The following is a 25,875-nucleotide window of genomic DNA, read 5'->3' as shown; positions in this document are numbered from 1 at the left end:
TTAACTTTTAATGAGTTTCCGATATCTTAATGCTGTTCCGAGCACCATTACGAATAGACTGACTCTTTCTAAAGGATAGACAAATTCATCTTATTCTAATATCTTTCTAAAAAGATGGTAGACATTTTTTTCTTCTTCTGACATCTTACCTGCAGTCTTAAAACGGCCCTGATCATGTCCGCTCCGGCTGAAACATAAGAAACTCATTAAAAGTGAATATCGTGGTAGGAGGCGCTAAATAATAATGGTAACTTGCGTCTGGCTATTTTTATTTCTTGAGTTTTCGATTTTGTTGGATGGTTAGCGCGACGCATCAGTCATAATTATGAGCATTTTAAATCTAAATATTAATACGTGAAGCAAAAACTTTTTACCTCTTTTTACGAAAATTGCGCGGACGGAGGATTATAAACTTTCACATACTTATAGAGAAGGAGTGTAGAATGCTAATATTTAAAAAAAAATGCATAAAAAACATTAAATCAATAAATAAATAAAACATTACATACACTACCATGTATTTGACACAACACATGCATATAAATATACTCTTTGTTTATTGTCGATTGTCAAACTTTTATTATTGCTTAAAGTATGTTGTGGTCAAATTGAGAATATATTAATATTGTTTGTATTTAATATTATTTATCTTTAGTGTAGTTTTGGTGAAATCTGTGATTACATATATTAAAAAAGTATAATAATGTTTGACAATAGAATCATAATAATGTTTAAATATAACATTTCAATTAATTATAGTCCAATTTCGACAACCGCGGGACCACTAGTTTTAATTACTATTAAAACACAAAATTCATAATTATTTTACATTTTTAATATTATTTACCTATTTAATATTTGATTAACTTATGGTCTGGCTTGACTATATTCGTTCTCCAGTTAGCTTTTTAATTACTGTAGTTAATTATAACCAGCCGAGCTCGCAGTCTCGTGTTATTTTGATTACAGAAGTTTGTAGACACAACAACAACAAGTCGACTTGAGATATGCGTATGTAGTCTTCATTAATTGTATTGTAATAAAGGCCATATTTAAAAAACAATGTGAAAACATCGTCGCAGAAACAGGGAACATAGAATGCGAGTGGCCTCAAAATATCAGCATTTATGTATATTATACTATTATTATTATTTTTATTGCTTAGATGGGTGGATGAGCTTACAGTCTACCTGGTGTTAAGCGGTTACTGGATCCCATAGACTTCTACAACGTAAATATGCCTTTCACCTTGAGATATAAGTTCTAAGGTCTCAAGTATAGTTACAGCGGCTGCCACGCCCTTTAAACCGAAACGCATTACTGCTTGCTTCACGGCAGAAATAGGCGGAAATATTAGTTTTTGTGGGTTTGGTTTTTACTGCGCGATATTATTCGCTCATTGTGGAGGTGATTCGTGAGCCTCTCGACATGTTCTCACTAGACCATCAGCTTAGGTAGAAAAAAAAAAAGATGACCGTACAATAATTTATAAGTTCGCTCTAATATCCTGACCAGTATCGATAGGATGTTGGAATTCTTAATGAAGGGACGGTACCTGGGACAATGATGCAGCAGCGGAGTTACGATCCTCAGCAATGAGGAAATTGAACCAAGGAGAAGGATCGAGAAGATAAAAAAAAAAAAGAATTTCATTCTAACCTCGGCGAGCGTGTTTGTTTAGTTTTAAACTACATAAATTTTTATTTAAGGCTTGATTGTCAAATAAGTGAACAAAAAGTAAACGAATTGATGGAAATCGACTCGAGTCTGCGAGCGTGACTGAGTAGTGGTAGAAATAGGCGGGACAGTGGTACCTATCCAGTTACACTCACAATACATCCTTCAACAAGTATTTTTTTCGGATATTATTTACACAATGATTTTCCGTCATCGTGAAGTTAATTGTATTGTTATGCCGGTAAGAGTAACGCCATTTATCGCCGAATAGTCGAACGAATATCTAAGGATCTAGTAACACCTAGAACGCTCGAGAAGTACAACGCCATCTGTTGTCAGCGGAAACGCATATCGAAAATACTTGACTTGTCAGGAATGTTCTCGATAATTCTAGAGATATCGTATCGAATATAAAAACGTTGCAGAGATGTGACGAAGGCAGTTAGTAATTACTCGAAGCGAAACAGCGAACGGATCACCTGAAGCGAAGCGGAAGAAGTGAATTGAGAATTTTAAAGTGTTTGTTAAGTGTTTTGTGTCTTAAATACAGTTTATAGTTGTACTTTGGTGGAAAATTTATTTATCCCGAACCCCAGCGCGTAGCAGTACTGTCATTGCCTGCCTCCTAGCCTACAAAGATTTTAATACGCTTTGCATTCTACCTCACGAATTGTGTGTAAGAACGAAAAAAAAAACATGATGTCAATCATGAAGATGAAACCGAAAGCATCTAATGTGTGATATTTTTAGCTTTGTTGGCCTTTGTACTTAGCGTCACAGCTTTGCAGGTTCAATGAACTGTTGATATTTTTTCTTTCCTGTCACACTAGTAGAGCATGAATGCCAAACCTACCATCTGTTTTCGGATCTTTCTTTGGATATGACAATGCAATATGGAACCATGTTTAATTCCTGTGGTCTTATTTCGAACATCGTACGCAACTTTGAATAATTCGAACACAAAACTGACATGGTTTTTTTTTCCTACCTAAGCCGATAACGTTGAGAGGCTATTTCAGCGTAACCTTAACTAGTAGGTGAGCTCACGGGGCTCAAACCGGAGTGATGCTGATCGCGATCTGATATGATAAATCGATGAGGACCTCGGTCCTCCACCTCTCCCAATTTCTCGCAGGAGACTATTGTAAAAGGCGCGCAAGGTGAGCTCGCAAAACCAACTAACGACTAAACCCCACCGAGCTCCACCACACCGGCTACATGATACCTATGGTACAGCAGTGCACGCCGGTAACCGTCCTGATGATACAGCGCGATTTCATCCCCCGGAAAACCTCGAAGGACGTCGTTTCGAGAGGCACACTGTGGGCGGCACCTAGGAGCCACCTTGCACCGCCTCACCACTGGACCGACAGTTGAGTACCGGGCGTCCCCGCACCTGGCACCCGATAGCTCCTACGGTGACTTCTCGGCCGCGCCGCCCACCCCGCCTAATGCGCTGAGAAGCCAAAGAGGGATCCCCACCAAGTCGCAGAACATAGCCATGGGCTCCCACAAACTCCGGTCCTTTACCATAGCATAGGATCCTGCTCTAGTACCGCGACGAGGTTTCTCCGCTGGTGCTTTCAACGCGGGCACGCTTGGAGTGTGTGCTGAGCGTCATTGTAAGGGTGTCCGCATTGGTGGCCCGCATTTCGGATGTGGCTCTCTTCCGCAGACTCTCCACAGGTACATCCCGAAGCAAAACATCCAAACACCTAAGCCTAATATCTATATATATTATTATACTATAGGTATAAATGAATTGCTTTTCGTTAGTCTCGCTTAAACTCGAGAACCGCTGGACCGATTTGGCTAATTTTGGTCTTAAATTATTTGTGGAAGTCCAGAGAAGGTTTAAAAGGTAGATAAATATGAAAATGCTCGGAATTAAATAAAAATAACAATTTTGTTTTTCCTTTGATGTGTCGGACGGATTTCTTTTGTTTTAAGTTTAGTTATACAAAGTTTAGGTATTTTATTTATCGATTGAGGCACTACGAAGTCTGCCGGGTCAGCTATTACATATATAAAAAAATCCAATGACAAACTGTAAAACTTTCATCACTAGGTACTTCCTCTTAAAACCAGTAAGTTACATGAGAAAACCCATCTTGATGTCGCGTAGGTGTTTGGATGTATGTAAGTAACCAGACTCGGAGACAGTAGATTTATTGTCCTGTTTGGGACCAACACAATTAATTACTAACGAAGAAAGCGTGTTTCTAACTTATGTTATAGTTCTTTGTTACAAGTGTCAAAAGATCGTATGTGCTAAATTAAGCTGATTGATTTAAAACTCTATTTAAATGTAGTTAATTAGTTTGAAGTCGTCGTGCCCGAATGGATAAGATGCCCGTTGCATTCGCGTTGAACGAGGCAGTGGTGTTCGAATCTCAGGCGGGTACCAATTTTGCTAATGAAATACGTACTCAACAAATGTTCACGATTGACTTCCACGGTGAAGGAATAACATCGTGTAATAAAAATGTAACCCGCAAAATTGTTATTTGCGTAATTACTGGTGGTAAGACCTCTTGTGAGTTCGCACGGGTAGATACCACCACCCCGCCTATTTGTGCCGGAAAGCAATATTGCGTTTCAGTTTGAAGGGTGGGGCAGCCTTTGTAACTCTAGTGAGACCTTATAACTTATATATCTCAAGGTGGGTGGCGCATTTATGTTGTAGATGTCCATGGGCTCCAGTAACCACTTAACACCAGGTGGGGTGTCAGCTCTTTCACCTACCTAAGCAATAAAAAAAAACCCACTGACGAATAAAAAATATACTATTCGTTTGAAATAAATAAAAGTGTTTAAGCAGTTAATTTTCAAGGAAAATTCAGCTTAAATCGTAGTTATGTACGTAGTGTGTCTCTTGAGCTGCGTCTTTATATATGTAAAAGGTCTGGAGGGCTCGTGAGAGGGCAGTAATGAATGCGACGAGGGTACCTCGACGAGCGAACACTTTATGAAGACAAAACAGTATGCCCGTGCGTGTAGCTCTTGACCCGTTTCGTGTAAACGCTGGAATTTTCAATTTATATCAAGCGACAAATAAAATTGTTCTTAGGTATATTTTGTTGTCTTTAGGATTTCAACGTCGTTTTAAATTTGGATCTTGAGCGTTATGAGGATGTCTCTGGATGTGAGGCGTTTTTTGATAAGGCGAATCACACTAACCCACCTATAGATCAAACTTGAAATTTCGAAATTGATATTGATGACTAGCTGACCCGGCAGACTTCGTAGTGCCTCAATCGATAAATAAAAGAACTAAGCTTTTGTATAAAGTAAACTTAAAATCAAACAAAAGGAATCCGGTCGACGGGGGACACATCAAGGGAAAAACAAAATTGTTATTTTTATTTAATTCCGAGCATTTTCATATTTGTCTACCTTTTAAACCTTTTCTGGGCTTTCACAAATAATTTAAGACCAAAATTAGCCAAATCGGTCCAGCCGTTCTCGAGTTTTAGCGAGACTAACGAACACTACGAACAGCAATTCATTTTTATCTAATTATATAGATAAATATTCATAGACCTTTGAATTGACATAGATTAACTTGGAGTTTCCTGGCTGAGCTCGTGCTCGCTTACCATCATGCTGAAGCTCGAATGGTCTTTGTGCTACCAGCTACAGCACCATAAAAAACTATAAAAAAATCTACTACTGAATGTATGTCTGTAACTATTTAATTATCTCACCAAAAATTGTTAGTTCCGCATCCACTACGCATGTTTTTTTATTTTTTTATTGCCTTTGTAGGCAGACGGGCATACGGCCCACCTGATGGTGAGTGGTTACCGTCGCCCATGGACTTCAGCAATGCCAGGGGCAGAGCCAAGCCGCTGCCTACCGCTTACTACTCTCCATAAGCCTCGTTTGAAGAAGGACATGTCATAGCGCTCGGGTAACAACATCTCTTTTCCAGTACTGCAAAGATCCCCAGTAATCTCACGGTCTATACTCGTAATAATCGTTAGCGCATTCCCATTAATCAACTACCCCGAATATTTGTGACGCGACGTCTCCTTGAACCCTTGCGATAGAAATATTCCTTTATCGAAATATCTGAATAAGAATTTGTTTATTGGGGAGCTGAGTTCTGTTGTGTGGTATAAACAGCTTTGATGTAGGGTTTTCACCTGTTTTTAAATCTGTTCGTAGATTGGATATCTGTATTGCCCTCAAATCCATCGGGGAGATAAGTTAAAAATTCTCAATGTTACTATATTTTTTCATTAGCATTACGTCTTTAACTGTATTTACTATAGCTATATGCATATGTACATTTAGCAGTTTGTGGATTGTATTCTAAGACTTATGTCTTTTGATAATCGATTTTAATAAATCACACTATTGCACATCAAAGGATCTTTGAAGTCATCGTGGCCTAAAGGATAAGACGCGCAGTGCATTCGTATCAAGCGATGCGACTGTGCTGGTATTTGAATCCCGCAGGCAGTTACTAATTCTCCTAATGAAATACGTACTTAACAAATGTTCACGACTAACTTTCCCGGTGAATAATATCTCAATATCTCACTAAATGTAGTTGAATAAATAGAGTGATAAATTCAATTTACCAGGATAATCCGGTAAAGAAAATGGCTTGTGTGTATTAGAACTATAAATATCAATTAGTATTTGAATATCACATTCAAAAAACAGTTTACAATAATTGTCGAAAACTAAATTGATCAATCTTAATTCGTTTAGCTCTATCATGTTGTTACATATTAATTAATGTCTGTTTTTGTTTATATCAAATAATAAGCGATAACTTTTATTTTGTTTCAGATTAAACGTAGTGATTCTCTCGAAAAATCGGGTAAGTTGTTATTTGTAAATTAAAAGACATCTAGTTCATCGGGATATCTTTTAATTTATCTTTAAAAATCATATGTCTCGTTATCAGAAAGCCTAGTTTTTAAATTTTAGTAAATAGATTTGAGGGAAATTCAGAAATTATCCAACACCTGGAATCATCTAATCGTGAAGATGAAAAGACAAACAAACAAACTGCCAGACCTCCAAATCCTGTTAGTTCAATCGGTGTGCAAAGAATCGTAAATGTTAGGAATATTTTTTTTGGCAAAAATATCGACGGATAACGTATCGTATGTACACCTTAGACGTTATTTAGGTACACCGCCTAAGGAAAATCTTCAAGTTTTCATGCTCTCCTGGTACAGCGACGAATGATTGATTTGACGTTACGTTCTAGCAACGTCCGTGGCCTAATTAATTAACCAATCCCATACAACGTCTCTGAATTCCTCTCCCCCATAATAACCCAGATTAGCCGAGATCTCGCCAAAATTGCTCACGGCTCATCTGGTCTTAAGCGGTTACCGGAGCTCATTCAGATCTACAACGTATAATAAATGACGCCACACACCTTGAGATATGAGTTCTAATGTCTCAGTTTATAAAGTACAACGGGGGCAGCCCTTCGAACAGAAACGCATTACTGCTTCACGGCAGAAATAGGCGGGGTGGTGGTACCCACCCTTGCGGACTAATAAGACTACCTGCCACCAGTAAAATAATGTAAAGACAATAAAAAAAAACGAGATTAAACCATAGAAGGCAGGCGGTAGGCAGCGGCTTCGCTCTGCCCCTGGCATTGCTGAAGTCCATGGGCGACGGTAACCACTCACCATCAGGTGGGCCGTATGCTCGTCTGCCTACAAGGGCAATAAAAAAAAAGTAGTTTTAAATCAGAAATACATTTCAAAGTCGAGTCTCAAGCTTATTACAGTGGTCGATAAGTATTATTTTACTTTGATGAAACACAGGAAAATGTGACTAAAAGGTTTAATATGTATATCCTTTCATTTTATCATCAAAACAAATTTCTTAGAAGCAAGAAATGAAACATTTATCCGAAATTCCTTGACGAAATTCAATTACGTGATTTTTAAAGGAACTGATTTCATTCTCGACATGAGTGGCTCTTGTTCGGGGCCTTTATATTCAGGTATAAAACATTTAGGAATTCAGGTTGGATGGGTATTTATGTAGGCACCCTGAAACAGTTTTTGCGAATAAATTAGATTAGCTTTTCAGAATTAATCATATTTCTATTTTAAGTGCTATTGGATTTATGTTAAAATATACATATGTCTACAATTCTCAAATACATTACACAGCCTCTTAGATTAATTGGCTCAAAATATATGTATGTACTGTTACGCGCCGGGGTTCGGGATAAATAAAAATTCTACCGAAGTACAAATTAATACTGTATTAACGCTTAGCACACTGAACACGAACGAACACGTTAAAATTCTCAATTCGCTTCTTCCGCTTCGCTTCAGGTGAGCCGTTCGCTGTTTCGCTTCGAGTGGATTCGATTACTAACTGCCTTCGTGACATCCCTGCAGTGCTTTTATAGTCGATACGACATCTCTAGAATTATCGAGAACATACCTGACAAGTCGAGTATTTTCGATATGCGTTTCCGCCGTTTGACAATAGATGGCATTGTACTGCTCGAGCGTTCTCGATTTTACTACTTTTTGATATTAGTTTCTGCTATTCGACGATATATGGCGTTTAAATGCTATAATGTCTTACGTAGTTACAATTGTAGCGAAAAGTTTGTGAAAACAACTTTGTGACAACTTTATGCCGATAGAAGAGGGCGCTTAATGGCGTGGTAACTGTTGTGTGACTATGTTCCTGACATTAGAATGTTCACAAACGCATATTTATAGTGTTCAGACTTACTTGCTTTGGTGACAATCAAAGTCAAAAACATCGCGTTTTTGCTCCTTTATACAATTGACTGATTTGGTGGTGTAGTAGTTGATTGTTGTGTCGAGGGTCGTGGGTTCGATTTCCATATCGGGCAAACATTCCTGATGAACTTTGTCTGGGTGTTTATAATCTATATATGTATTTATTAAAACATATATTATACATATGTAAAGAAAAACATTTTTTATGTAATTTTTATATAAAACATTTGAAACTTTTTATTTAAAAAAAGATTTTTCTTATATAGATTAACTGAAACCTCTGTCGTTGAGAAAAAAAAGACGTTTGGCACTCGGAGACTGTCGCGGTAAAGCTATAGCATAGCACTGTTTATCAACTTATACAATTATAATAACAACAACAACAATAATAATTTAATATTAAAACAACAATAAAATAAGATCCGGCGAGAAACTCAGTGGGCTAACTTTCAATGAATCTGCTACATTGTGAGTATTCCATTTTGACCGCGCACTCACTAGAGAGCGCTACATGGGATAGAGACACGCTTTTGGATGCTAGTTCTTACTCGCATTCGCCCAGAATCAACGGTTTAGCTAGTTTATTTTTAATGCCACTCCAATCACTGAATGAGTAGTAGGAGTAGTAATAAAATTCTTCGACTAAGCGATAGAAAATGGCACGCCCAACGCATTGTAATGTGATATAATTTTCTATTTTACAATTCCGTTTATCGCCGATAGATGACGCTTGACGCAAAAGCTGAATCGCGCTATCGTTGTGTTACCCACGAAATTATATTACATATTTTGATAGTACATAAATTGGTGTTAAGACTTCTTACTTTAAACACTACACAAGCGCTACGTGTGACTGTGTTGAACGCGGGCTACATAGTAGGCGTAGTGAGGGGTGGAAGGTTTTTTTCGTTACGGAATTTCATGATTCCGCTCTCAAGCCGCGCTCAAGGCCCGCGATAAAATCTATGCAATAGCTTAAAAACAGGAGTTCAGTTTTACTTAATTCAATCAATAATACTTAATATGCTTAATACTTAATTCAATAATAGTGTAAAATAATAATTTGTGGAAAATAAAGGCTTTAAATGTTATTTTCAAAACATTATACAGAAAACTCAATTGTTCAACCATTTTTAGAATATTCCATATCATTATATATATTTATAAGTATGTTTAACAGTTTCCGATAGTCATAAGACAGGGAATCCTAAATTGGAGCCAGATCACCGTGCGTGATTTATTCTCAATTATTATATTATTTTTATTAAAATCCAAAGGATGTTCCACTATTTTTTGTGGCATCCCTGGAATTCTGTCCTGTGGTCAATTTCGAATTTCCGTTCCCACATTCATGGCTTTCCCAAGTATAGACTAAGAACTAATAACTCAGATACCATATGCACGTAATTATAATATACAAGACGTTGGATCCGTTCCAATACCGGGTCGGTCATATTGCGGTTAATGGTCTGAAGGTCTGTATCCAGGACCAGAGCAAAAACTAAGGCGTCCGTAATATATTGTGATCTTGTGCGTGTAGATGGCAGTTTCAAGGTCTAGACAGGATATTGGTATGGTAATTGAACATGGCAGATTCGGTTCGTATTATACCAGATTTATGCGTATTAAGCCAGTTAGCTCGGGTCACGATTATACAAAAAAGCATTTGAAATTTCAACAATAAATCTCAGATTTCGTAGCATTTTAGATACCATGAATGGGTTTAGACTTATGCTGCTTTGCAAATGTTTTTCATCTGATGGATTCTAAAGATTTTCAATTTAAAAACCTTCGGTCTTCCCTTGATTGTAAACTTGTGGTAGTCCTGAAAGATCGGCACTAGGTGAAATATAAACTCATGGCATGACCCGTCAAATGAAAATATTTGAAATGAATGATGGAAACGTGGGAGAGCATTTGTATCATATTACGATCGTAGCAATGCATCATGCTTGGGTTCCTTGCCAAGCAGTGACCAAGTAAGTAGGTAAATAGTATGTGAAACTGTGTAAATACCGCCTTACCACCTTAAGACATCAGTAGTTTTATAGTGCTTATAGGCTGAGATAGGCAGGTTGCTGGTACCTATCCGTGTGAACTCACAGGACGCCATACCACCAGTAAAGGGGTGCTGAAACACTTGGCAATAATTCTGCGTAACTCGGTATACTGATGGTGTGGCTTATTGTGGCCTCGCGGTTTGTCTTTATTTGTCAAAGTGTATTCCTGTACCCTCATTCTTGTCTTTGTTATCCTGATCAATAGCTTTTGCGGTAGCCCAATAAGAAAACAATAAAACGAATCTAGAATAGTCTTTATTGTGTCTAGTAGTCTTTATTGTGTTGTCTAGACCTCGTTGTTTATGGTCAGCGCAAATTAACACATTCAGGTCAATAAGAGAGAGCGGTACGTTTGGGTTTTGTAATTAGCTTTTATTGGGAGGTTGTACTAGAAAGTATAATTAACAACGCAATAAATGCGCTAAGACTCAACATATAAACTTAAACATTAAGTTAATTGAATAGGTAATAGATTCGATTATGGTCTAGCGAAAAAGTAATTGTAAATTTGGACCGCAGTGGAAGCTGGTAGCGTAAAAAATATTTTTGTATGAATCTTATGAATGAATTAAAGAAACCATTTACAAAGACTAATGAATTAATCCCTCATTATTTTAGAGTATTTCTTCTGCATAATATCGAATGAACTTCAGAACGAAACCTACTGTCTTTTATAATTGCGTCCTATCTTCAAACAGTGCTTTTAGGTTCTCTAAGCAACGGTCACCGTTCTCGCCGAACTCGTGGAATATAACAAACAGTTCGACGTGCAAATTAGCCCATAGACCTAACCCAACCGTTGGAGCTACTCGCTGGATATACTCAGTAAGTCGCGATTCCGATCTGGTGGTAGCTTCAGCGGAGCACTTGCTAGGGTTAATTTCAGCAAGCCCTCTCAGGTTGAGTCCCGTGAGCTTATCTACTAAACCGCGCGTAGTTGGAATAGCCCTTTAGGCTACAAACGATTAGGTAGGGAAAGATAAGAACTTCTTAAAAGCCGAGTAGGATAGAAGTACACATTGGGCAATGGCACGTAGGGTTGTTCAATACAAGCATTTTTGCCACATGATATCACATAACAATAATGTTGCTCATCGCAGATTGCAATTCATTTTAAAAACAAAAGACAGATTTTAAAGATAAATGATTTCGCCACAATACTGGACATAGATGTCGTCTGAGTCAGTGTTACGACGATACTACCGCTGAATTAAGAGCATTATACTCGTAATATATAATATGTACATTATGTACATATGTGCAGCGAGCAATTTGAATCGAATTATATAACGCTTATATTTTTTAAGTCGCCATATTGTTAAAGTTTTAAAGGAGACTATAAGTGTGAAAATACTGGTCGTTTGGAAAGCAGCCAAACGAAAATGTATGCATTATTATAACTATCTTCAGATAGTCTTTTGTACGATGCTGTCTGGATATTTTTGAACAGCTAAATAAGTATTATAAATTGCGCTTCTTATGAACCTACTTCACTTCTACCGTTTATAATAGTTTTAGTTTTTAGACATAATTAAAACTAATTTTAATCTCGATGATCTCGGGATTAATCTCGTGATTTTTATTGTCATTATATTATAATAGTTACGAATACTTTACAGATTTCCCGCTAACAGACAACGGTCGTGAAAATAAACTTGTAAAATCAGTTTCAATTATCTACTTTGCCTTGATTCTCTGATAGACTAAGACCTGGTATCCCCAATGATAACACGGACATCTGAGGTCATACATTAATTTTATTTTCCCGACTATAATCGTTTGTTTTCATGCTTCATGGTTTTTGCCTTGCCTTGGATTTTAGTTCTCAATCAATCTATCGTGATTTTTTTACGCATTCTGTGTGTTTGCGTTAACAGCTTAACATCATCTGGTTCATGTGTTCCTATACCAATCTATTCAAATAAAAAAAAAAAAAAAAAAAAAAAAAAAAAAAAAAAAAAAAAAAAAAAAAAAAAAAAAAAAAAAAAAAAAAAAAAAAAAAAAAAAATTTTTCTAGAACCATCTTTTTTTAAATCTACTAGCCGTACTCGTCCGCTTCGCTGGGCATTTAAAATTAACATTATTATTTATTGTCATTATTATTAGGGAGTCCAAGACTCATATAAATATTAGCCTATCCATTAAGTACACCCACTCTAACCGGCGCCATCTAGGCGGGCTTCGGACAGTCTGCCGACCGAGAGGGCTGGTGGTCGTGGCGCCGACGACCGCCAGTCCGGCGTCCCGAGGGGGAGGGTGATGGGAGAGATGTGCTCCGCACTAAACGCTTCACTTTCCCCCCTTTGCCTTGTCATGAGTTCTGTCTCATGCGAGGTTTGGACGTTGGTTGTTGAGCGACAGGAGGTTTTAGTCAGTTCGACTCTGACATACCCCGCCCAGTATCCCCAGAAAAGGGCGGAAGTCCGGCGATTTCCTCCTGACCCAAAAAAAAAAAAAAAAACCATTAAGTACATGTATTTTCTACATGGATACCAAGTTTCAAGTCAATCGGATGCACGGTTCAGTAGTTATAACGTAACATCCGTAAAAACCACTGTAGATTTATATATTAGTATAGATTATGTTATCCGCGATAACATCAAAATTTTATTTGCGTTTTATGAGTAGAAAACGGATTCGTAAAAGGGATATGATTCAATTTGTATGAGTGCAGTTCATTGTCGGAGGGATGTAAACAATGGAACGTGCCGCGGATATAACAAGGATGGTCTGGGCTTGGCACGAATGATGGGAAGTAATTTGGAGTCAAACTGTATTAATGATGACGAAAAGTATACTAAGAACAATTAGTTAATTACTACGTAGCGAATCAATGAAAATAATTAAATAAATTGACCGCATAACATCTTAACTAAATTAGCTATAGTGATTTCTTTGGTACTCTTCTTTCTTCGGTACTTTTACTGGTGGTAGGACCTCTTGTGAGTCCGCACGGGTAGGTACTACCACCCTGCCTATTTCTGCCGTGAAGCAGTAATGCGTTTCGGTTTGAAGGGTAGAGCAGCCTTTGTAACTATTCTTGAGACCTTAGAACTTATATCTCAAGGTGGGTGACGCATTTACGTTGTAGATGTCTATGGGCTCCAGTAACCACTTAGCACCAGGTGGGCTGTGAGCTCATCCACCCATCTAAGCAATAAATAAAACTCGCGATTTGAAGATATAGGTAGTTGAAACTACATATTTTAACAGTAGGTACAGTCGGTCGTGACCAGGAAAACTGTGTTCAAAATGTCGGCAATAATACATTTTTTTTTTTTTTTTTTTTTTTTTTATTGCTTAGATGTGTGGACGAGCTCACAGCCCACCTGGTGTTAAGTGGTTACTGGAGCCCATAGACATAATAATATAATGATAATAACAAGATAATAACAAACGCAAGATTAAACTATTCGCTAATTTAACTTTGATACCACGTCACAAGTGACATGAAAAATTGAAAATATAAATATACTTAGAGACACGTATCGAATCTTTGCCAAATTTGTATACCAGAATTCGATAATTGGGTATTAAGAGTCATAAAGAAATATGGACGTCAAGGTATGAGTGCTTCGTGACATAAATGCATAAGATGATAGAACCATATGGTCATAACTCACCCTGCTCACTCTCTCGATATAGGATAAGAGTCACTCCAGGAAACCAAGGTGACAGGTGCGGTGTCCGCGGTTGCCCCCCCAGCCCCCTCGCGAATTCAGTCTCGTGAAGTTCGTACTCTTGGACAAATAGTGTAGCCATTATCTTTTGTCTTTGGTGATCTCCGCTACGCCATAAGCATTCCGCGTTCCCGATCGGTGTGGGGATCCTGAAACTGATTCGGCCTACCTAAAAGATCGGATAAAGATAATCCTTTGCGAGACGAGCAGTAATGGAAGTTTTTTTTTTTTTATGATTGAAGGATTACTGGTGGCCCGAAGGCCTTTCCAGTTTCAGCAGGACAGGTGGGCGAGCAAAGGCTCAGCCAGGAGGGGTGGGATTTGCTAACAGCTGCCCGAGTGCCTCCGAAAGAGACCTAACAACTCAAGAGCCGCTGCTTTGCGAATGAATCTACTACCAGATCGAAATCGCGGCCCGTTGAGAAGCCCGGCGAGAAACACAGCGGGCTAGTAATGGAAGTAGCTTGAAGACATCATGGGTCATATACAACAACCGATATATTACACAATTTTCTGGACCAAGATGTTGGGAAGGCCCGATTGTTTTGATGTTGTCTGTCAGTTTTGCTTACACGGTCTGAACACTTCTTTCCACATATTTAATGCAATGATGGAATCACGCGCGAGTTTGAAATCCACTTAAGTCGAGCAAGCACTAACAAAAGTTACGTGTAATCACTTGTCGAAACACAGTAGGTACAGCGCTGAACTCATGCTGACACAAAGCGAGTGTATTTGCTGGAATCGCATACCCACCCAGACACCCACAAGCCTAGACGGGCATTATACATCTGCAGACTTTTATATAATAACAAAGAGCATCGCAAACCCTCCCCACGATCGTAACAAAGTTCCGAGACAACCGCATATAATTTGTTTGAGAAACTTTCCTCCTTCAACGCAATAACGCGGAAGCGAAATGATACGAATAAAAAAAATCTTCTCCGCAACTTCTGTTTTCCAAGTTTCTCCGGTACCGCTCGTTATTGTTTAATTTGTTAGGTTTATTTTTTGTTAACGTTTTTGTTTTTCGAATGGCTTATATGAGTTTACACAGAATTGCTGAAGATTCTAATAGTCTATATCTCATCACGTCATCATCATCATAGCCGGTTACTCTGGGCAGAGCAATCGTACTTATGTGGAATTCTTGTTTTTTTTTATTGTGGACGAGCTCACAGCCCATCTGGTGTTAAGTGGTTACTGGAGCCCATAGACATCTACAACGGAAATGCGCCACCCAGCTTGAGATATAAGTTCTAAGATCTCAGTATAGTTAAAACGGCCGCCCTACCCTTCAAACCGAAACGCATTACTGCTTCACGGTACCTACCCGCGCGGACTCACAAGAGGTCCTACCACCAGTAATCAAATGTTACCACCAGTAAAATTATTTATTGAAGCCTTAACAGCAGCTTTCCATAGTTTGTGAACTAATGCTTGGCGTACGCACTCGTTAAGTGGGGTTTTAGAAAGGTCTTTCACCTGATCTCATTACGTAGCCTAGCCTTAAAGTAGACGAGTAGACTACATGGTTCACTTTCTGAAGACCAGTTACTCGGGCGCACTGAGTTTCTCGCCAGATCTTCCCAGTGAGTCGCGATTCCGAACGGTGGTAGATTCTGCGAAGCACTGCTCTTGCTGGGGCTAGTGCTAGCAAATTCTCTCAGGTTGAGCCCGTGAGTTCACGTACCCGTCCGGGCGTAGCTACAATAGCCTCTTAGGCTACCAGCGAATAGGTTTTTTTTATTTTTATTAAAGCCTATGTATATTACAACTCAGAATTCCCCAACATGCAAAAAGAAGTCTGGTTTTTACTAGCGGTAAGGCGTTTTGTCAGCTCTTAGGAATGGTGAGCACCCTGCTTATTTTTGCAGACAAGCAGTAATGCATTTTAGTTTGAAGAGCGGAGCAGACGTTCTAAAGTAAAAGCTGTGACTTAGTCTAGACTTAGCATTAGCATCCATAATGGTGACGGTCTCCCTTTTGGTGTGTTTGGTGTATGAGACAGCGTCGCGAATCACGTTCTCGAGGAACACTTTGAGAATGCCGCGGGTCTCTTCTTATATAAGAAGGCAATTATGGCGTTGCTATTATAGAGTTCAAGTCCCAAGATGGGTGATGGCATTCCTTCTTCTTCTATATCGTTCCCTCACTGCTGAGGATCGCGACCACATATGACGTTCCTCTACAGTGTGCGATCATGGGTGGCATGGACAGCATGGTACAGACTACCACCAAGTGCTTTCTTTACCAGATCTGACCATCTCACTGGTGTTCTGTCCACCGGTTGAAATATATTGTTAAATTTAAAATATATAAATTTTTTATTTATTTTATTTACGCTGTTTATATCTATGGGCTTCATCACTGGTAGGTCGTGATTTTGTACATTCACCTATCTAAAAGATAAATAAGTTTACCAATGTACTGGAAAATAAGATATTTATATATTGTAGATATTTCACAAACATTGTTACTGACAGCAAATTAGAAACGCGATCATAACAAACTATCGGAAACACAAAGCAGACTTTCTCGACAATCTTTTAATCGATACACAATGCTGAAGAAGGGTTCTGTTGTCTTAGTTATCTGAGTAGGAAAACAGAAGTACTTGCTTTTTTTGGTTTTGAGGTAATTTGATTATTCTGTTTTTAGTTCTAATAGAAACGTTGTGATGTCGCAAAGCATAGGCTCACATGATCTTTATACCTCAAACGAGGTGGAGAATTAGGAAAGTAACATCAAGATTCTCTACAGAAGGCCAGTCATTGTCTAAAGAACATACGATACAATGCAAGGTTCTCTTTCGTGTTTATCCTCTTAGTTTAACAATCTACGATGTTTCATATTTCGTTGTCGTGATCACGTGTGAGCGTCGTCATCCCATGTATACCTCTAATGACCACAAATCTTAATCTAATAAAACTTCTTTCTCAGAAATCTCCGTAAAGGCCTTATCTTTCGAGTTTGTCGTATTGTCTGACATTTACTCCGTAGCGTGTAGACTTCATCGATCGTTTTTAACTATTCATGGTCGGAGTTACCATTGACTCACGGTGCTGTGGCCATGATTACACGAACGAAGCACTAAGGCTATTTATTATCGTTCTGTTCGTATCAAAATTTGACAAAGTGTTCCAAACTTTATTTGTTCTTATATCGCACAGAGAGATATTCATGGCCCTATTTATTAATGCTAGTCAATTTTAAGTTCCATCGTAATTATCTATCGTACAATATCGAAATAGATTTATTTGAATATTTAATGTTGTCGATGAAAGACAGGTATACTGAGTTTATAATTAAAACAATTATTTCTGCAATATCTCGCATTTATAACTATTCTTTATACTAATTTTATTGGTTCAGATGTTTCGTAAACTGTATAACGGGCAAGAACGACAAAGCTGTCGATTTAAAACACAAAAGTAAAGTATCGATTCACGAAGACCGAAGAAAATATGTTTTTTTTATTACTTAGATGGGTGGACGAGCTCACAGCCCACCTGGTGTTAAGTGGTTACTGGAGCCCATTGACATCTACAACGTAAATGCGCCACACACCTTGAGATATAAGTTCTAAGGTCTCAATATAGTTACAACGGCTGCCTACCCTTCAAACCGAAACTCATTACTGCTTCACGGCAGAAATAGGCAGGGCGGTGGTACCTACTCGTGCGGACTCACAACACATCCTACCACCAGTTATGTACTATATTAGACCATTATTAACAAGTATTTCAACTTTTTTTAGTCATGTAGATAGCATGGACATCCCAGTTGCAGATATACAATGTTAACCGACAAAACAAAAACATGTATATCGCTTTGTCTTAATCATGGTGACATCTCACGAGGACCGAAGATAATACTATATTGGATTGCTTTTTTTAACACGTATTTCAATTTTCTTTAGTCGCGAAGAAAGCATAGACATCCTAATGGTAGATAAACAATGTTTACCGACGCAAGGAAAACATGTATATCGCTTTGTCCTGCAGGTGTAAATATGTAGATGTATACACGGTTCAACGACCTTACGAGAGACATATTTGTTAACCAAATTCACTCTTTTTTTTTTTAGATAAACGGTTGGAATTTTTGTTTGTCTATCTATACTAATATTATAAAGAGGAAATATTTGTTTGTTTGTTTGTTTGTATTGAATAGGCTCCGAAACTACTGAACCGATTTGAAAAATTCTTTCACTATTGGAAAGCTACGCTATCCCCGGGTGACATAGGGCTATATTTATTATATTTTCCAGAAAATTAGGGATCCTTACTGAAACTCCAATAATGTAACCCAACGTGTACATTTTTTTTTTTACATCGCGTGCGCTACTACCCATGCGAAGCCAGGGCGGGCCGCTAGTTTGTTATAAGTATGAATTATCTATTTCGCGAGAACGAAATCTGTATTTGTTTGATCGCGTTGTTGTTTGTTTACGATTTTTGAGGGGGCAATTCCATGAGCGTACGTAAACCACCTCTTATTTACTTTTCGATATTACATTTATTCATGTTACAGAAAGACAGGCACGCTCACGGCTCACAGAAGGTACTAAAGCTCATGGACATTACAACACGCATGGAACCGTGCACCGTGAGGTTGAAACTTAAATTGTTTTGATATTCATCTCTTTAGTAATTTGTAACTTTTATGACATGAATTTTAATTTTATTCTGAAATTGTACTTTTATGTCATTAATTTTAATTTTATTCCGAAATTGTTGTAATTTTTTTTTATTTAAGTGAAATGTTATTTTTAATGCTACATGCATATGGATGTAATATCTGAAATAAATGGATATTATATTGTTACGCGCTGGGGCTCGCAATTAATAAAATTCTACAAATACACGTATAACGTATATTTGTAGACATATAACAAGTACAAATTAAAAACTGTATTAGCACTTAGAACACTTCACAAACACTTTAAAATTCTCAATTCGCTTCCTCCGCTTCGCTTCAGGTGATCCGTTCGCTGTTTCACTTCGAGTAGTTCCGATTACTTACTGACTGCAACGCTTTTATAGTCGATACGACAACCTTTCAAACTGAAACGCATGACATTTTATAAGGAATAGGCCGGATTGTTTTTTTTTTTTTGCCCTTGTAGGCAAACGACCATACGGCCCACCTGATGGTGAGTGGTTGCCGTCACCCATGGACTTCAACAATGCCGGGGGCAGAGCCAAGCCGCTGCCTACCGCTTAATACTCTTCACGAGCCTCGTTTGAAGAAGGACATGTCATAGCGCTCGGGAAACACCGTGGAGGGGAGCTCATTGTGGTGCTTACCCGTCTGGATATCACAATACTTTATACTAGAATTAAGTTAAACGCCGGAATTAAAGTTTGTGTAACGGCTTTATATCAGGTGGGTCATGGGTGAGCTCGGCCCCGCCGCGTTAATGTAAATGATTTTAGTGTGATAAGTGGCAAGTGCGCTGTGCAATCAACTTCGAATAATTCCGGCTCGGTGCTTGATCCTTATACATTCGGACGGATTTTACGAATTACCCTTTCATGTATCCGGATTATAGATTGAAATCGTATGTTACAATTTTTGAACCAAAAGAATGGAGCGGTTTTAATTATGTTTTAAGCGTACGAGCCAATATTACTGTCTCTATGCAGTACTTCCATGATACTTTTTTATTGGTGGTAGGACCTCTTGTGAGTCCGCACGGATAGCTACCACGACCCTGCTTATTTCTGCCGTGAAGCAGTAATGCGTTTCGGTTTGAAGGGTGGGGCAGCCGTTGTAACTATACTTGAGACCTTAGAACTTATATCTCAAGGTGTGTGGCGCATTTACGCTGTAGCTGTCTATGGGCTCCAGTAGCCACTTAACACCAGGTGGGCTGTGAGCTCGTCCACCCATCTAAGGAATAAAATAAAATAAAAATATTTGGCATTAAGGACATTGGACATGAGGTTCAATTATTTTGTAAAGCGACTGTTGAGTCCTTTAAGCCAGAACGTAAGACAGGTTTGTTTCTGAAAATTAATGATCAAGTCTATTTTATAGAGATCAATGAAGGTAGCTTCTTCGATTGAGCGAAAGGCGGTCCGGAAGGGTTTATTCTAAACTTAAAATTTAAACGATCGTTTTAGGTTTACTGGGTTTTTCCTGATGATCACTACATCAGCATTACTATATCTTTTTCTTTTCTACTACTAAAAAAAAATTTACCACAGATTTATCATGATATGAACAATAGACAAAAACTTTTTTTGATTTGAAAATTTATTCGATTTTTTTTCCGACCCTCCCTCCTATTGCAATCGTCATGCAACACGGTAACACGACTCCTTGAATTACATAGTTCATACATCAAAATATCCGGACACCAATTACGTGAACGAACGGGGCCGGAAAAACCTAACATACCGCTATTTTAATTACTTTAATGGAATAGGTACGGCTTTTGGGGGAAATGACTTTTAATGGGTCTATTAGTTATTTCGGTTCTTTAACGTCTTGATTGTAAATTGTTTGTTTTGACAAGTAGAGTAGGATTTTATGTACAATATACTTAGGATGGACCGACCTCATAAAATCTGTGACTCACTCCAACATAAACAATTTCTCTCACTCTGCGAAACACCGTGCCACATGGCGTCGCATCGCGAGAGCATCGGTATCGCAGGATCCGACTGATGCATGACCACGACCACTCTGTCAAGAGTGTACGAATAGGAAGAAGAAGAAGAAGAAGAATACTTCCATAATATGATGTGCTCTAACACCACTAGCTTTCGTCATGTAGAGCAAGATAATATTAATATTGTTGTCTCAGTAGCTCTCGGCACTCAGCTTCCGTCAATTTAGTAAAAAGCTTCAGTTAGTAAATATCAAACAACCTGCCAAAAAGCCCCATATTTTGCCTATGATACCGCTAAAGCCTTTCTCAGATCGGTCGATGAAAAATATCGACTTATGGAAAAAACATTCACCCCTCGAGTTTGTTTGTAAATGAATTCAACGCGGAAATTGATTCTAAACTGAATTTCATACTATCGAAACACTGACTGTGTTTTTATGATTTTAAAAGTTAAAATGTAGATTTATTTCGTTTTCCAGTAGACCATCACGAATTTTGCTCTAACGAAATCATATAAAAGCGGAGACTCGTACAAGATCAACGACCCAAACCAAATCGCGGAGGCGTATTCGAAGCTAATGTACATATATGACGCCCTATGTATGTACTCGTGTCAATCGAGGTGACGGTACTGATCATTATATGTATATTTTGAATATATTTGGGAGCAACGACGAAGGGAAGATCTTCCACCGAGCCAGCGGGTTCTAATTGCTCGGTAGACTGCAAGCTTACTTGAAAATGTCGTTGGTGAGATTCAGGCATCTGTCAAATATCTTGTGTTCTATGATGGCTAACACCACAGATTCCCGCAGGAAATTACAATTTTATCCAAAGTAATATGTACTAAGTCTCTAATATGTACTACTCTTGATGAAAGCACAACATTGCGGTATAAAGATTACTTATATCATATAAATTTATTTTATATAATTAAGAGCTCTATAATTTAGTTGGAAATATTTAAGACATCTTCGACCCAACAAAATAAGAGCATCGTGAAACTATCGCCGACAAATTGCAAGTGCAGTCGCTTCTTAACCGCGCAATTTGTACCCACGTCGACGCGCGTCGGCTCGAGATTAAAGTAGACTTTTGAACTCGGCGACCGCGTATAAGATATATATTTACGTACACGTAAAATTGTCATTAAAATTCGTTTATATTGATTTAACTCTGCATATAGAGAGTATATTGTTTTTATTAGCTATCAATATTGTTACACATCTATTATATATTTAATGTCTTAGTTTTAAAACCTGTTATAAATTTTGTTTAGATTTATAATGCAGGTTTTTATTCAATTTTTTTTTAAGTGAAAATTTTATCGTAAGACTTGGATTTGAAATTCAATAAAACAAAAAAGACGCTAAAAAGAGACCGAAATTCTATTTATAAATATTTATAAGCTTACTACATATTGAGACAGAATACTTACCTGCTTTTGAAAGTTTAACTTCAACTGCGTATATGCCTGCACACAATGATAATATGTTTTGAATTTGATGTCATTTAGTTTTTTTTTCGCTATATTTTTTACGAAAGCTGTTTACGCCTATAAATGTATTTTACACAGTGTCATTCCTACTGAGTTTCTCGGCGGACTTTCTCAGTGGATTGCGATTCCGATCCGGTGGTAGATTCTGTGAAGCACTGCTCTTGCTAGGTCTAGTGTTAGCCCTTTAGCAAATAGGTTTGAAGTCGTCGTGGCCCAAACGATAAGACGTCCGGTACATTCGTATGTAGCGATGCACCGGTGTTTGAATCCCGCAGGCGGGTACCAATTTTTCTGATGAAATACGTACTTAACAACTGTTCACGATTGACTTCCACGGTGAAGGAATAACATCGTGTAATAAAAATCAAACCCGCAAAATTATAATTTGCGTTATTACTGGTGGTAGGATCTCTTGTGAGTCCGTACGGGTAGGTACCACCGCCCTGCCTATTTCTGCCGTGAAGCAGTAATGCGTTTCGGTTTGAAGGGTGGGGCAGCCGTTGTAACTATACTGAGATCTTAGAACTTATATCTCAAGGTGGGTGGCGCATTTACGTTGTAGATGTCTGTGGGCTCCAGTAACCACTTAACACCAGGTGGGCTGTGAGCTCGTCCACCCATCTAAGCAATAAATAAAAAGGCAGGTTAAAAAAAACAGTGTCCTAAAATAATAAAGTTATTAACAATATATTATTATTTACTTTTAAAATGTCGACGATGTCTCGGTAAATAGATAAATTAACAGTATCGTGGATTTTCCGTAACGCAAGCAGGCAATTGTTTACAGATTAATTTCAGAATATTACACACAATACTATTTAACGGATTCTTACCACAATGTTCATATTTAATGATTCTCCGATATTTCGACATCTTGCAGGTGCCGTGATCACATGTCGTTACAAAACGATTTGTAAGATCAGAATGTTCCATAACTTTAATAAAAGTAATATTAAAATTTTATATTAATTCATCTATATAGTATTAAAATAAAGACGAGAAGATAGTTCTTCTACAGATAATTTATAATCACATTATAGAAACAATTATTGAGGAACATCTCTTAAAGTTTTAAGCGTGGTCCTTGAAACGATACCTTTAATCTATAGTCATCACAGCAAGGAAATGTCTGACGCTCCGTCGCCGTTTCTCCCCTCGGCTTCGGTAAAAATACCAATAAAACAAATGAAATCGCCGTCTAGGCGTGAAGGGGCGCCACCAGACCCCATACTTGCGAACTTTTATGTACCAATCAATCTGAAATCAAAGATTATTTTGCTTACGCCCACAAAAGTTTTTGACATTCGATTATAAGAAAAACAGGACAAAGAGCTTCTGAGACGGCTACTGGAGCTCATAGCTACCCCAAATTTCGTGCAATAAGTATAAATATTCGGTGTATGGATGGTAATTAGATTGTGGCAGATTAGGGTTTGAAGGGAAGGTATTTTTTTAAATTACTTTTTAACTACTATTACTCTGCGATGAAGAGCATCGCTTAATAAAATGAAGTAAGTAGAGCAGGTTATGTTATTTTCAGGCCAAATAACTACAGAGCTATGTAGCCCAGATTTACATGTGCTACAGAGCAGTGGCCAGACTATTATACCTATAGATGTGAAACATTTTTATGTTTTAAATTTTTGTTTTCCAATTTATTATAAAAAAAATTATTGTTTATATGCGTGGACGAGCTCACAGCCCACCTGGTGATTAGTGGTTACTGGAGCCCATAGACATCTATGACGTAAATGCGCCACCCACCTTGAGATATAAGTTCTAAGGTCTCAAATATAGTTGCAACGGCTGCCCCACCCTTCAAACCGAAACGCATTACTGCTTCACGGCTGAAATGGGCAGGGTGGTGGTACCTACCCGCGCGGACTCACTAGAGGTCCTACCACCAGTAAATTGAGTATTGCTATTTAGTATTCGATCTCACGACCCAGGACAAGGCCTCTTCGGATGTCGGTAACTGTTTAACATCAGGTGTGCTACGAACTCGTTGCCTAACGCGAAATAAAGGCGTCCTTTTGTAGACGTTTATATTTTTCTTTCCACTACAACATAAGCTCAATGCAAACACTGCAGTTTGCAAACAAAATGCATTCTTCCCGCCCGTTTGGCCGCTTCATTAGCTGTAAAATTTTATTTCTATCCGCCAACATTTGCCAAAACGGCCAAGAGAATAAGTACGAAACAGACTTTCTAGATTGCTGTATTTTGCTCACTGCGTTTTTGTGATATTCTGTGCATTCAAGTAATTGACTAGGAAGATCTTATTGTCAAGTTCAGTAAACGATGCATGAGTTAGTCAATAGATTACATAACTGTTAATTGAGGCGGTCAGCGCAAAAGTAGTCTAAGCTTACCATAGCTATTATGGAACAATGAGGTTTAAGTTTACATGAATTTGAATTTGAGTAGACAAAAAAACAATTCGCGCAAAAATAATAACTATACAGAGACATATAAATAATACAGAGCGATCTGTTATTTATAAGTAAAACTATGGATAGGCCGGTTTTGCATCAAAAATTGTATTTTAAATAAATTGCAATACACATACATATAAGCGTGATTATGAAAAATTGTGGGTTAGACCACTTTTGCGCTGATGGCCTCAATTGTTATGAACAATATTTTAAACCTTTCTAAATTTTAATTATTTTTATTGTATCTCGTCGTTAATTATACAAATCTTGAGCAAACTTTTGTCAAGGAAGCAAAAATCACACCCGCAAAAAAAATTAATATGCGTAATTACTGGTGGACGTTGTGTGTGACCGCACCAGTTGGTACCACCACTCTGCGTATTTCTACCGTGAAGCAGTAATGCGTTTCGGTTTGAAGGATGGGGCTGCCGTTGTATTGTAAAAACGGAGACCTTAGAACTCATATCTCAAGGTTGGTGGCAGAATTTACTTGGAATGTACTCGATGGGCTCCGGTAGCTACTTAACACCAGGTGGGCCGTGAGTTCGTTCATCGAAATAAGCAATAAATAAAAATTCCGACGTATTTGCCGTAATTATTATATAAGCTACTAGCGACCCGCCCTCGCTTCGCTTCGGAAACATTAAAACACACATGAAACCAAAAAAATAAAATAAAAAAATTTTAAAAAAAGTAGCCTATGTTCATCAGGGACAATGTCGGCTTCTAATGGAAAAAAAATTTTTCAAATCGGTCCAGTAGTTTCGGAGCCTATTCGAAACAAACAAACAAACAAATCTTTCCTCTTTATAATATTAGTATAGATAACTATAAATAATACGGCTAGTCATAACGTAAGTTCATGAAATGTTCATAAATGGGCCGTTGTTAGTTGGCCAGCGCGCCAGGGGCAGAACACAAGCCAGATGGTCAGATCTAATAATGAAAGCGGTTGGTAGTATATTTTTCTATATACACTACTACCCTTCTAGGTGAAAGGCTATTTAAGCTTTTAGATAGCCATTTAAAGTTTAAAATTTGGGGAAAATATTGTAACAAAAAACTTTTTCAACTATTTGCATGGAGCATGGATACAACTCAATTGAAGTGCAATCAAGAACATCTTATCTTATGGATGAAATGCATCTTAATTA

General features: G+C 37.9%; 1 protein-coding gene across 1 annotated transcript in view; it reads left to right on the top strand.

Moving 5' to 3' along the window:
- LOC101743882 (uncharacterized) overlaps positions 1-25,875 on the top strand; it is a 253,724-nt gene that overhangs the window by 162,525 nt on the left and 65,324 nt on the right. The window contains exon 4 of the mRNA XM_012689799.4: positions 6,481-6,511. The gene's annotated coding sequence lies outside the window, so the exon portion shown is untranslated. The remainder of the gene's footprint in view (positions 1-6,480; positions 6,512-25,875) is intronic.

This window comes from Bombyx mori, chromosome 23 (assembly GCF_030269925.1).
Source record: "Bombyx mori chromosome 23, ASM3026992v2".
Classification (NCBI taxonomy): Eukaryota; Metazoa; Arthropoda; class Insecta; order Lepidoptera; family Bombycidae; genus Bombyx; species Bombyx mori.
This window is presented reverse-complemented; position numbering and strand designations above follow the sequence as displayed.